Source organism: Ictalurus furcatus, chromosome 17 (assembly GCF_023375685.1).
Source record: "Ictalurus furcatus strain D&B chromosome 17, Billie_1.0, whole genome shotgun sequence".
In the NCBI taxonomy this organism is placed as follows: domain Eukaryota; kingdom Metazoa; phylum Chordata; class Actinopteri; order Siluriformes; family Ictaluridae; genus Ictalurus; species Ictalurus furcatus.
This window is the reverse complement of record NC_071271.1, coordinates 1,590,621-1,604,211: the sequence shown is the minus strand read 5'-3', so window position 1 is coordinate 1,604,211 and position 13,591 is coordinate 1,590,621. Positions and strand designations below refer to the sequence as shown.

The window sequence follows — 13,591 nt, the reverse complement described above, 5'->3', positions numbered from 1 at the left end:
ACAACGATAAGGATGTGAAGGTCTTGGGAGAGCTCTTTGCTTTTACCCATCAAGAGATGTTTCTTCTGTGACAGCTTGGTAATGAAAAGACTTTATGAAGACCACCCATTTACTAACCCAGCTGATATTAATTTGCACAGATAGGGGGTATAATTACTTAAGGATTTCAGCTGGTTCCTTGCCTTACCTTGCCTTGGAGAACTGCTTTTTCTTAGTGTGCTCAATACCTTTTTCCCGTGTCATTCCACTTTATTACACAGAACTTCATTTATGGACTTTAATGTTGTGAATTCTTTATATTTCTGGATTTCTTGAGTTAATACTGATGTCTGGTGAAAATTTCATGTGAATAGCCTCATTGGAAATATATTTATTGAAACAAATGTTGACGTGTTCAATACTTATTTCCCCCACTGTATCTGGTAAAAATATACATAGAAACATACAGTATATGTGATATATACTAAATATATGTGATATAGTATACTAAATGATGTGTAAATAATATGAAATATAGAAATATTCCTTTTTTTAAAAACTGCACAGAAGAAAATGTTTATTCCGACTCCTTAGTGCTGTGGTACTTGAAATGTGAGTTCCGTGATTCAAAATGAGGGATCTGTGATTTAAAAATGCTTCAGTAAATAGGCAAAAATTTATATTTTTTAATATATTTTAATTCTGATTGTTTTTATAGGCTTGGAACTACTTCCTGTTATATAGTTGTTGGGTTTTTTTTGTTTTGTTTTTTTTTAAAAAGGTTGAGAACTAGTTACCTAGAATACACCCGCATTTCACTTTGAGCTTCCTGGTAGAGTTGCGACACAATGCCTCTAACGGTATCTGTATGTGTTTAGCTATGGTTAGAGTTAAATCTTTCTATTTGTTTCTGTGGTCGTATTTAAACCTGAAATGGGTGTGGCCTGAAGATGACGTTTTTTTTTGGTTTTTTTTTATCATTGTTTGCGGAGTTATTATTTTTGTTTGTACCTGCTAACAATATTATATTAAATAATAATAATAATAATAATAATGGATAAATATATTTAAATTTCAACTATTGAAATAAAATAAGTAAGTTCAACAAAAAAAGTCAATAGGTCAATAGCTGCAGGTTTATGTTAAACTCGTTAAATAGAAATATGTACATTTACAAACTTACTTTACTGTAGCAAAATGTACATTATATCAATATTTAAAAACGGAATATTTTACATAAGTGGAAATTCTGGCCTTGATTTAAATATGTTGATCCATGAATGACCTTTTCACTGATAGAAGACTCATTTTGGCGGTTGTGGATCAGGTGGTAGAGCGGGTTATCCACTAATCGTAGGGTTGGCGGTTCGATTCCCGGCCCACGTGACTCCACATGCCGAAGTGTCCTTGGGCAAGACACTGAACCCCATGTTGCTCCCGATGGAAAGCTAGCGCCTTGCATGGCAGCTCTGCTACCACTGGTGTGTGAGTGTGTGTGTGTGTGTGTGTGTCGGTGAATGAGAATCAGTGTAAAGCGCTTTGTAGAGCCACTAAGGTTAAAAAAGCGCTATATAAGTGCAGACCATTTACCATTTAAACCAGTTGACCCTGACCAGGCAGTTACTGTACTAAGGATGAACAAAGAGGACTATAAATGTGTCACATAGCGCTGTATGCTCATGTTAATGAACCTGGTCTCTTTTTTGTCATAAAATCTTCCTCTGAGCGTTTGCTCAGACAAAAGTAAAAACTTTTTTTATTGCATCTCTGATCCCATGTCGCACAGCTCCGAGATCAATCTGATGCCGTGAATGCTCTATTCATATCTGTATTTGTTTCCATTTACAACATCTGTTCATTCCAAATGATACATTCATTTCCAACATCCCTACCTCCTGACACGCCTGACAAAACAAACAAAAAAACAGATAAGTTGACGGTAGCATTAAGCATCTTCCCTTTTTCACCGGGAACCATGGGGATGCAAACTTTTGCACTCCGTTCTACTGAACCTGATTCACTATAGCAGTTCTGAAAAAGGACAGCTGGAGTGAAAATTGCCAGAGTAGTGCATTTAGCAATCTTTGGAGATGAAATCCTGCTGATTAAATCAAGCTCTTCACAATGTCTTCACACCCTCAGGTAAACTGTTCACCGACACCGTGTCAGCGCTTCTGATTATCATCGTTCGGGGTTTTACCATCCCGGAGCGATGGAGGGATTTCTGCAAATAACGTGTTGACCTTTTCTTTCGTTCTGTCCTCGACATTGACGGAAAGCCGTGAGAACTCCGTGAGGATGAGTTCTCCTGGTAGCAAAAAAAAACACCACATATATACACACACACACACACACACACACACACCATCACGCTGCTTACTAAATTCCATCCACTATTAGCCTAACTAAAAAATAAAATAAGCAAAATAAAACCTAGCTGATTCATATGCATGAGAGGTCAAATCCCTTTGTAGGAAAAATGGAGAAACATTCTCTTCCCCCTCTGGAGCATAATCAAGGCTTGATCCACTAACAAGCATGCCAGAATTCTCACGGCCAAATTCACAATCTGGTGTCGTTTTTGAAAACCCATCAGGCTTTGATGTGAAGTTGAGAGAAGTTCATGCCATCATTATGTTCCACCATGCTGAGTGAACCCTGCGGCTATTCTCAGCCAACATCGGTTTCTTATAGGAAAGAGGAGAGACGAGATGGGAAGGGTAAAACATTTTTTTTTTTTTAAAGTCTTGTATTGAATCTAAACCTAAAAGTATCACAAGCACACTGCGATCAAAACACAATCCGGCTTGCATTCTGATTAACACCAAATTTTTAATTAAAAAAAAGTACTTGTGGGGCGGGGTACACAATAGAGGTCTCTTGCAATTTAATTAAAAAATAAAAGCAAATTTGGATGTATATTTATTTCATTTCATTGAAATCATCCAGTGTGTGTTGGCTAAATGAAATTTCTGGCACTCCATAGTCAATATTATGCTACGTGTAACTGATGAAGTGTAATCAGATATGCTAGTTCTAGCTAGCTAGTTTTTTAGTAGTCTGTTAGCCGAAAAAAAACAAACAAATCAGGTTAGATACTGACCTATGTGTACTAGCATGAGAGAGAGAGTCTATAAAGCTGCCGCTAACGACAAGTGCTGTGGTGTCTCATTTTTACCCTAGCAACCGTGCAGTTATTCAAGCCAGTTAGCATTATTCAGCATTATAGCATGCTAACAATCAATTCTACTTTCTGTCTATGATTTTGTTCCTTGAACTAGCAATCGTATTGAAGTTGAAGTTCTCAAAACATGGGAAGGGCACACGCCTGACTGCATCCGTCCATTAATCCACCAATCAGAGTGGGACGTCCCCCGTGACCTGGCTACCGATTAGCGCCACCGTGTGCAGCATGTCATGTGCAGTAAACTGGCACAGAGCCGAAGGGCACAACCATGCTCACTGCACTTTCCAGGATGCCTTCTGGGAGTCATGTCAATCCTACATTCAACCACTCACGCTGGAAACTAAATATAGAAAGTACATACAGGGCTCTCCACTAACATTGGCACCCTTGGTAAATATGAGCAAAGAAGGCTGTGAAAAATTGTCTTTATTGTTGAACCGTTTGATCTTTTGTTCAAAATATTCACAAAAATGTTCTGCTCTCATTGATGTCAAACAACTGCAAACAAAACACAGGTTTATCCAAAAAAAATAGGGTTAATCTTTGTTAAATATAGGTGTACAACAATTATTAGCACCGCTATGAATTCATATGAGGAAAATATATTTGAAGTATATTCCCATTGATATTTAAAATTTCTTTGGTAATAACAGGGTTATATCAGAGCGATATGGGAGTGATCACGGGGTTATATCGGAGCCATACGGGAGTGATCACGGGGTTATGTCGGAGCGATACGGGAGTGATCACGGGGTTATATCGGAGCGATACGGGAGTGATCACGGGGTTATATCAGAGCGATATGGGAGTGATCACGGGGTTATATCGGAGCCATACGGGAGTGATCACGGGGTTATATCAGAGCGATATGGGAGTGATCACGGGGTTATATCGGAGCCATACGGGAGTGATCATGGGGTTATGTCGGAGCGATATGGGAGTGATCACGGGGTTATATCGGAGCGATACGGGAGTGATCACGGGGTTATATCGGAGCGATACGGGAGTGATCACGGGGTTATATCGGAGCGATACGGGAGTGATCACGGGGTTATAACAGAGCGATATGGGAGTGATCACAGGGACAATTTAATCGAAGAACTGTTGATACGGGAAAAGAGGGAGAGAAAAAAAAGAGTGACATAGAGCTGGAGAGTGCACATAACTAAATTGGAGGGGTCCAGGGGGAGGTGTAAAAAAAAGAGAGAAAGGAAGAGAGAAAGAATTAAATGAAATAAAGAACAATAAAGCTAATCAAACTGCTGACTGGAAGAAAGTAATGGACATAGCACAAATCAAACAGGTGACTACATGGAAAAATGGAGAAAGGAATCAAGAATAAATAAAGGAGTAAACAAAAAAAAAAGAAAGAAAGAAATGGCATCTTGACTGAAGCTAATATACCTGGAGCTCAGTTATATCGCTTGTACTCTGTAGCATTAGGACAGATGAGCCGGTGTTAGGCGCTAACACACCGAGCCTTTTCTCTTAGCCTCACTAGCATGTAGCACTGTATTCATCTTTCTACACCACATGCTACGGCGTCGCTAAGCTCCACTTCTTTCGCTCTGACTCCATTAGCTGCTCGGCTGCTTTTTGAGTAACGGCGAGAAAATGAGGCTCTGAGGAAAAAAGTGACAATTAAAGTCACATGACTCCGAAAGTAAAGGTCAATTCCGCATATCATTAACCTTTTCGTTAGATTTTCAGTGCTAGCGCTTTAGCATCCGGGTGGAAAGTCACGCAGCGCTGTGGAGCTCTCAGACATGGCCAGAACGTTGTAAGGGATTATGGGAAAAAATGTGTATACTGGTGTTGGAATTCATGAGTGACATTCAGGAGAACAAAAAAAAGTCTCCGCCCCCTGTCTCCATGGAAACAGAAAGTTCCAGAAGCACAGGATATAAAAAACGTTTGATAATAACAATACAGCAGTTTCCCAGCATTCCCTTCTATTCTTTCTTCTTTTTCTTTCTTTTTTTTACCTGTGTTTGGCTTTCTTTGCAATGTCCACCCTTCTTTCTTTTTCTTTCTTTCTTTCTTTCTTTCTCACGGTAAGTTAAGTTTTATTAGCCGGCAGAATGATTAGCTTCAGCCTCACTTTATTTCTTAAAGTGTAACCATTTGCCTTCTGTTTTCATTCAATAGATTGATAGATAGATAGATAGATAGATAGATAGATAGATCTATTTGTCATGTTTTGTAAACTGAATATTGAGGTGTATTAGCCTTCCCAGTGATTAGCCGCTAGGTATATTCACCCTGATTTTGTGTTAGCATAATTCTAGCTAACAGTGATACTGAATAAGGGTGTGTGAGATGCCATGCTAAACACGCTAATCCACCTTTATGCACCTGCAGTGCTACGATGCCTCTAGTTAGCATGATCTTTGCCTTTCTTATTCGCTTAGAAGATGCGAATATCCTTGTGTTAGCTTTTTAAAAGAGTTGTTCAGTGTTAGCAGCTTCGAGTGCAACTCTCTAGCACGCTACAACAACCTACAGCAACCGCCACACCGCTTCCGGTGAGCCGCACGCTTTAAGGGAACGGGATAGAGCTGCGAAGGGAGATGCATAAAGTTCTGAAAAATGGAACACAGTCAAAAAGAGTGTTTTATTTCATTTCCAGAAGCGCTCGATGGCTTTAGCGCTCCACTGATCCGCCTAAGCTAAGCTAATCGACTCTTGTTGTCTCTGCATTAAAGGAAGGAAGGAACAGAACGAATGAATGAATTCATTTCACTCAGCGAGCAGCGGAGGTTTGGAGAATGATGAATGCTAACGTTTCCCTCGAACACACCCGAATCAATTCCCCATCAAACGCTACGATGCTAACAAACTAAATGAATACACAGTGCTCTAATGCACCATGGATAATAAGCAAAAACACATACATACAGTACCAGGCTCATAGAGTGAGTACTGTAATTCAAACTAATGTCCAACCATCCAGCATTGTTACCACGGAGACAGAGCTGCTAAATCCTCATGAAGAAGGAAACAGAAAACTAGCCTAGCATGAATGCTCCATCTTCAACGCCGCTCAGAGTCCTGCTCTAGTGTAAGTTCAAGGACATAGCAATTTTTTTCAATCAATGTTTTTAAGAAAAAAAAGGAGAAAAGAAAGAAATTAGTTTTGACTTACATTATTTTATTTATTTACTTTTTTGTAAACAAATTTACATTTACATTTATTCATTTAGCGGACGCTTTTATCCAAAGCGACTTACAAATGAGAAAATACAAGCAAAGCGATATATCAAGCGAAGAACAATACAAGTAGTGCTACCATACAAGATCTGTTAATTGAGTCCTAGAGAAGCGAAATGCGCAGAGTCGAGGTGTAAGAGCCAGAGTAGATTTTTTTTTAAAGGATAATGTGGGGTTGGCGTTTTAGGGGTTAGTTATTTGTTCACGGAAGAGGTGGGTCTTTAGCTGGTTTTTGAAGGTGGTGAGAGATTCTGCGGTCCGGATTGAGGTTGGAAGTTCATTCCACTACTGAGGGACAGTTAGTGTGAAGGTTCTGGAAAGGGATCTTGAGCCACACTGAGTAGGTACTACTAAGCGTTAGTCGTTGATAGACGCAGATTGCGTGAGGGAACGTAAGCCTTCAGGAGAGAGTTGAGGTAGGAGGATGCTGTTCCATACAAGGTCTTGTAGGCGAGCAACAAGGCCTTGAATTTGATGCGGGAGGCTACAGGAAGCCAGTGGAGGGAGATGAAGAAGTGATGAAGATGTGACATGGGTGCTTTTGGGCTGGTTGAATCATCTGAAGGGGTTTGATGGAGCTGCTGGGAGGCCCGAGAGTAGTGTGTTGCAGTAGTCCAGTTTTGAGATGGACTAGTATCTGTGTAGCCTGTTCGGTGAGGTAGGGTCTGATTTTCTTGATGTAGTACAGGATGAACCTACAGGACCGTGCAGTTGTTGAGATGTGGTCTGTAAAGGTCAAGCTGTCATCAAAAATCACCCCAAGGTTCCTGGCTGTCCTGATTTGTCCTGGCTTGAGTGTGGTTGATTGAGGGACAGGCTGGGATGACGAGAAGCTCAGATTTTGCCAGGTTGAGCTTAAGGTGGTGTTCCCTTATCCAGACCGAGATGTCCGACAGGCAAGCAGAGATTTGTGCAGAGACAGATGGATCGTCAGGCTGGAAGGACAAATAGAGCTGGGTGTCATCAGTATAGCAACAATATGAGAAGGCATGAGACTCAATCACCTGCCCCAGAGATGTAGTGTAAATAGAAAAGAGCAGTGGACCCAGAACTGACCCCTGGGGAACCCCAGTTTTGAGTTGCTGAGTTTCAGAAGCCTCTAACTTCTGCTGTTTTCTAAATCTGACGTTTCTGAGACAAACTCTATCATTCGACTATAACACGAGTGTGTGATGAATTATGCTATTTCTACAATGCTAATCTGGAAGCTATTAGCTTCGCGATCTTGCTCGGTACAGTACGTCAGAATCAAGGCTCCGCGTTTGGCGTCGAGCCTCGGCTTTTTTTTTCTCTTCAAAGGGCGGAGTTGTGAACTCGGTATTGACACGAGCGGGAAAACGCCGCTTAGCGAACAGCACTAGTCAAGGAGGTTAGCTGAAGTTATCAGAACGATGCACTTTGGGGAAAATCTCCTCACATGCTGTGTTTAAAATGTTCTTTTTTCACAGCGTTTAAAGGTCAGCGCTGGACTGCGGGGATTTCAGTGTGTGTGTGTGTGTCTGTGGTTCAATATGTTGCCTTTTAGGGAAGTCATTTCAAAGTTTAGGAGGAAAGAAACACACACACACACACACACACACACACACACACACACACACCAGTGTGTGATAATTACGTCTGGATGAGATGCATGAGGACAACTCCGTTCCAGCGCTGATGAGGCTGCGTGATTAGAGCGGCACCCCGGCGATTCTCTCCACTTCTCTCTTTAATTGCTGCGGTGGCCATCTTGATTAGCATCTCGACAGGAGCGCCGTCTCCTCCTGCTGCATTTCGAAAGAGGTTGTGACTGATGCAACTTCCATCTGATCCTGAATCTGATCCGTCTCTCCGCACGATAAACATCCCGACGGACGTATCGGATCAAGGAGCTGTTGACTGTTTGCATTTTTAAAAAATATTTTTGCCAAACAGCAATTAGCATAAGCGCCTCTCTGAAGACTTCAACTCGCATTAAATTAACTCAAAATACATCTAAACATCTGATGAATAACGGAGTCAATGGGGCGAACGTGTTGGTGCTTCATCCCCATCTTACATTAAATCATGGCATTTTTCATTGGTATTTATCCACTAGACTTTCAAAGATGTTTTAAATGTCAAATATTTTCCATTTTAATTAAAGCCAGGTTTCGTTAATACTCTAATAAATATATTATTTACAAAAACAAACATAAAAAACATCCTCAAGTTCTAAGCTGTAATAACACTGAACATGAATGATCATTCTGAACAGAGAGTGAAGTTCTAAAATTACTTTTAACATTAAGAAAGAAGATCCTTTTTTAACAGAATATTAGAGTTTTGGAATTATCCTCTTATCAATGCTTCTTATATATATATATATATATATATATATATATATATATATATATATATATATATATATATACATATATATATACACACACACACACACACACACACACACACACACATACATACATATATATATTTTTTTTTACATTTACAAGAGGACATTTTTCAAATTTTTAATCACTAAACATTTTACAACTAAAAGAAAAAAAAAACATTATTTACACAAAGATCATTTCCATAAGCCTTGATAATCTTTACAAAGATTTAAAAAATAATAATTTATAATAAATAAATAAAAAGAAGCTTTAATACGAGGATAATTTCCTAATTCTAACGAACTCTTTCTATTTATCTGAATAACTCGATACGAGAAGATAATTCCCAAAGCTATTTTTAAGAAGAGAAAAAAAAAAGAAGGAAAGAAAAACAAGATAATTCCCAAACTCACACAAATACTGCCAAACGCTAGCTCACAGTCAGTTAGTGTGAGCGGAAAAATGGACAAACACTGATTTTTAGGTTTTTTTTTTTTTTACTAGTAAAAGGGCTGAAACTGAAACAATAACATTCTCTGATGCTGAACCAGGGCCGGAGTGGGACCCATTTTCAGCCTGGGAGTCTAATGCCCAAGACCAGTCGACCCCCCAATCCCCCCAACCCCCCCTATCCCCCCTATCCTCTCCCACTGTGGTGGAACCTGGATAACTGAAGTGACAAATCTGTTCTTATTATATCAAAATAAAGCAAAAATAATCAAACGTATCAGTCTCCTCATCTACACTAAATGCTTGTGGCTCAGGGACCTTCTGCCCGGCTGCAGTCTTCTCACTGAAGATCAACGTCTCTGTCCCCGTCGCTTTCTTTTTCTCACTTCCCTCAGAACCAGGCTTATCTCTCTTAAACCACAATCACATTTCAAATAAGCCAAAAGCCTAAAATCACTTACATTGAATTGAAACACATAAGCAAAAGAAAAGAAGAACCTGAACTGAATAAAAAAAAAAAGAATTCCTTCGAAAACATTTGCCAAATGCATAAATGTAAATGTACTGTAGTCACTGTACCTTGAGTCGCCAGTTCCCGCGTGCTCGTTTGTCGTCTCGAAAAAATATCTGCCACATTTGGCCGCGTCATCCTCCAATGCCTTATTTTTTTTAACCTGGCTTTTTCAGCTCCTCTTTTTACCATAGATTTTATCCTTCCTGTGATTATCTCCGTAATTCACGCCACAGCATTAAATGATGGTTTTGTTTTGTTTATATATCTCCATGGCAACGACCCAGGTACACGCGCTCGTGTTTGAGAAAGAGATAGAGCGTGCGTACTGCGCGGTGTGATCACGCGCTGATTTAAATTCCAATCTAGTGTAACTAGCTTAGTTATCAGTCACACAGTAACTTAGAGTAACACGTATACGATTTTCTGCATGTGTGTGTGTGAAAAAACGAAGAGAAAGCAGGAGAGTCTCCAGGCCCAATTTAAGAGTGGGCAGAGCGGCCCAGCGGGAATTCTCCCGATTCTCTCGATGACCTCTCTGGGCCTGTACTGAGCAGGAAAACAAGGAGTGTAAATGTCTATAAGAGTTTCAGTTTACATGAACATGATATGAGAAGAGCATTAGGACAGATAATGTACTTTGCATGGCACTTTAGCAGCTAAACCCATACAATGCTGTACCTCCTCTTGGCTAGCGACACCAAACTACTGTAGCCCAGTAAATCCAACTTTTTTGTCCAATTTTCTTTACATTTTTAAAAAAGCAATTAGACCTCACATGCAAGAAAATATATTGCATGGAAACAATCTATATAGAAGTATATTTTTAAAAGCTTTTTGATGCAAAAGAATCTGGGCTCAACCCCAGATGAGTAACAGTCCAACTAATACCCCTGTATTTTTATTATTATTATTAAAAAAAAATACAAGAGGATTTCAAACTTTAATCCTTACTAATCTTGACTTTAAATTTAAAAAGAAAAAAAAAAGGTCATAAAAATATTCAGAAGAGAATTATTCCCAAACTCTAATGACTAAAAATTGTGAAAAAATAAACCGAAGTTGCCATTAATAATAATAATAATAATAATAATAATAATAATAATAATAATAATAATTTGTCATATTAAACCTTCGCAAAAAGAATTTATTGAAGCTCATTTTTTACTTTGAAGTAAAAAAATACACTATTTAGTGAACAAAAAAATTATAACAACTCATAATTCAGAGACGGTCATTAGGATGCTAACAATATTATTATGAATATTTAAAAACATACACTGTATGTTCTTCATGTTATTCAACAACAACAAAAAGCATGCTTCATAAGGCCAATGAGAAGAAAATATTAGACTTTTAAATTGTTTTTTTTTTTTTTTTACATTTCTTTCTATTTACTGCAGTAATATTACAGTCATCACATGCAGAAACGTAGTGGATGTGCTGATTTGCATTGACTCCGCCCCACGTTTTGCATATTCATGAAGGCAAACGCGTGTAAATGAAATAAAAACAAGGACATGTTTTCTTTTCTTTCCCCCACTTCATTCCTGTTCCTGCTCTTCCTGAATTCAGCTCATCGTCTCAAATGGCTCTGCATTATTAATAAGAAAAAGCTAGAATTGGACACACACACACACACACACACACACACACACACACACACACACTCCTGCGTGTCTCCATTCACTCTGACGTTGCCCAAAATACGCCATTGAAAAAGTAACATTTTGTTTGTCTGAACTTTGACCTTTGAGTCGGCTGTACGGAAAGAGGTTGCGTTAATTAATTCTGGCGCCGTGACTTGACAAGCTGCCGTCTCCGTGGCGACGGTGTATATGTGTGTGTGTGTGTGTGTGTGTGTGTGTGTGCGCGCGCATGTGTGTGATCTCAGAAGTCACTCATGCCAACACGGATGTATTAGCAGGGACACAAATGCCAAAATGTTGCTGTTAATTAAATTTTTTTATTTTATTTATTTTTTTTTTACAAAATAAATGAATAGTTGACGTGCGTTCCCCCACTGCGGTTTCAAAGCGTGGCGTTGTTTATCGAAAGTGAACCCGGAATGTCACACTGATTATCCGAGGATACATTATTTAATATCGGGCTGGATGATTTATTGCAGTATTTATCAGACAGGACGTTATTTCTCCTGAACGCTCCGAGATGAAGTCAACAGCTTGAATAAAGTCATGCTAATTATGTAAGGAATAAACAACGTGTGTGTCGCGCTGTTAGAGGAAAATAGCGAGTGATGAGGGGTGTTTCCTATCTGGTGCCAGACTGAAGTGGATTATTTTTCTAGAACAACACATCCCTGGGTGTTTTATTCCACTTTCACCTCAGCAAGTTTAACATTAAGTCAATACTACAGATAAAAAAACAAAAAAACTTATCTTTTTTATAACATCAAATATCAACAATTACACACTTTTTTTTATTTAAACCAAAGTCGCAGTGAATAAGCGGTTACTATAGAAACCATAACGTATTAGAACGAGCAATTTAATATAAACCCGCGTAACTGTAACATTGCCTTTTATTTTACAAAATTCTTCCATCATGTATGCTTGACGTAGCTAATATCGACGGAGACGACAATATGATAATGTAGCTGTTAGTTTTGCTATTTGTTTTAACGTCGGTGTCGTTTATTATATTTATGGATAATTACAGCGAAAAACAAAGTTACGGAAAAAAAATATACATCGGTGAGCAAGACTTCTATTCATCGTTATCTGCACTACTAAACGCAGGAAACTAAACGCGTGGCGTTTATCGTTAACATTTTTTAGCGTAACTTTTGTTCAAGTTTATTTCTAGGAATTTGCTAAAAAAAAAAAAATAGCTAAAGATGATAAGCCCTTTCTTTGAAAAACGGGGGGAAAAATAACAAAAAACAATTCCCTTCGAAGACGGTTCGGAGTAGAACCGTTTTTACGAAGCTACAAACGCATAACTGTCCAACAAAAATGGAATTCGCAACGGAAAAAGGAGGCTGTTTATTATATATCGGATAAACAAGTTGAAAGAAAAGCTGAAAGTCCAAGGGGGAAAAAAACAAAAACGGAAAGGAAAGGTCTGAATATATTCTGTAGACAGTAGATTGTATTGACACGAAACCGTTCAATTGTTCGAGATAAATCCATCACACGCCCACGAGGTAGAATTCCGTCGCAATGATTCCCAAATGTTATTTACGTTTCCGAGAAGAATCGATACGAATCGCTGCGTCTTCCCCCAACAACTAACGATCAGAAAAAGGTGCAATATGATGACATCATCAATCAAGCGCCAGCCGAACACACTCGACAACGGACGGGCTGGAACACACCCTCGCTACGTGATCATTTCTTCCCTTCTTTCTTTTTGCGGTTCAGGTTAAAGGAAAAACACTGCAGTACGTTATATCTGATTCTGCTCTCAGGTTTCAATCTACATCCCTAAATGAGTCGTAATCACGTTAGCGAGCCTGCGCGTCTAATCACGACGATGGTGGAGTGGGCTTCCTTCCTGCAGGATGCAGAATAACGCACTACAGCACCAACACCGCATAGAACCCGTCAGGAACCAAGCAGGAGAACCCTGATTTCTCTTTCCTCCCCATTTCAGTAAGCAGACTGAGAGACACCTGGGTGACTGATAGGATAAGGTTCTTGCTCAGGGGTACACACTCGGCTCTAGAGCAGTACTGGGATTTGACCTTACAACGTTCCGGGATCTTACTTGTCTAAATCAAAGAGCATCAAAGCTCCTGAAAGAACCACACGTTCTGGGTTTCATTTAAATTCCAGATGAATCAAAGCAAACAAAAACAGAGCAAAACTTCTGACTTGAGAACTAATGACTGCATCCCAGCATGAATTCAAGAAAATCTTCGAATGAACCCTTCAAGAA

The 13,591-nt window shown here is 39.2% G+C and overlaps 1 protein-coding gene and 1 long non-coding RNA gene across 6 annotated transcripts in view; one reads left to right on the top strand and one right to left on the bottom strand.

Annotated features, from left to right (window-relative positions):
- The window catches only part of lrfn1 (leucine rich repeat and fibronectin type III domain containing 1), a 76,522-nt gene extending 65,022 nt beyond the window's left edge, over positions 1 to 11,500 (bottom strand). The window contains exons 1-3 of one of the 4 annotated variants that reach the window (XR_008388242.1): positions 9,760 to 11,473; positions 9,499 to 9,591; positions 6,279 to 7,311 (exon numbers count right to left, since the gene is read on the bottom strand). The gene's annotated coding sequence lies outside the window, so the exon portion shown is untranslated. Of the gene's footprint in view, positions 1 to 6,210; positions 7,312 to 8,814; positions 9,592 to 9,759 lie in introns of those variants that run through there. The other 3 variants (XR_008388240.1, XR_008388241.1, XM_053646787.1) reach the window with 3 other exon arrangements.
- On the top strand, positions 3,979 to 8,579 carry LOC128621196 (uncharacterized). Of its 2 annotated transcripts, none has more exons than XR_008388243.1 (3): positions 3,979 to 5,220; positions 5,872 to 6,227; positions 7,825 to 8,579. It is a non-coding gene; the product is annotated as an uncharacterized LOC128621196 (long non-coding RNA). The 2 variants fall into 2 exon arrangements; XR_008388244.1 differs by having other exon boundaries at positions 5,796 to 6,227.
- Positions 11,501 to 13,591: the final 2,091 nt, after the last annotated feature.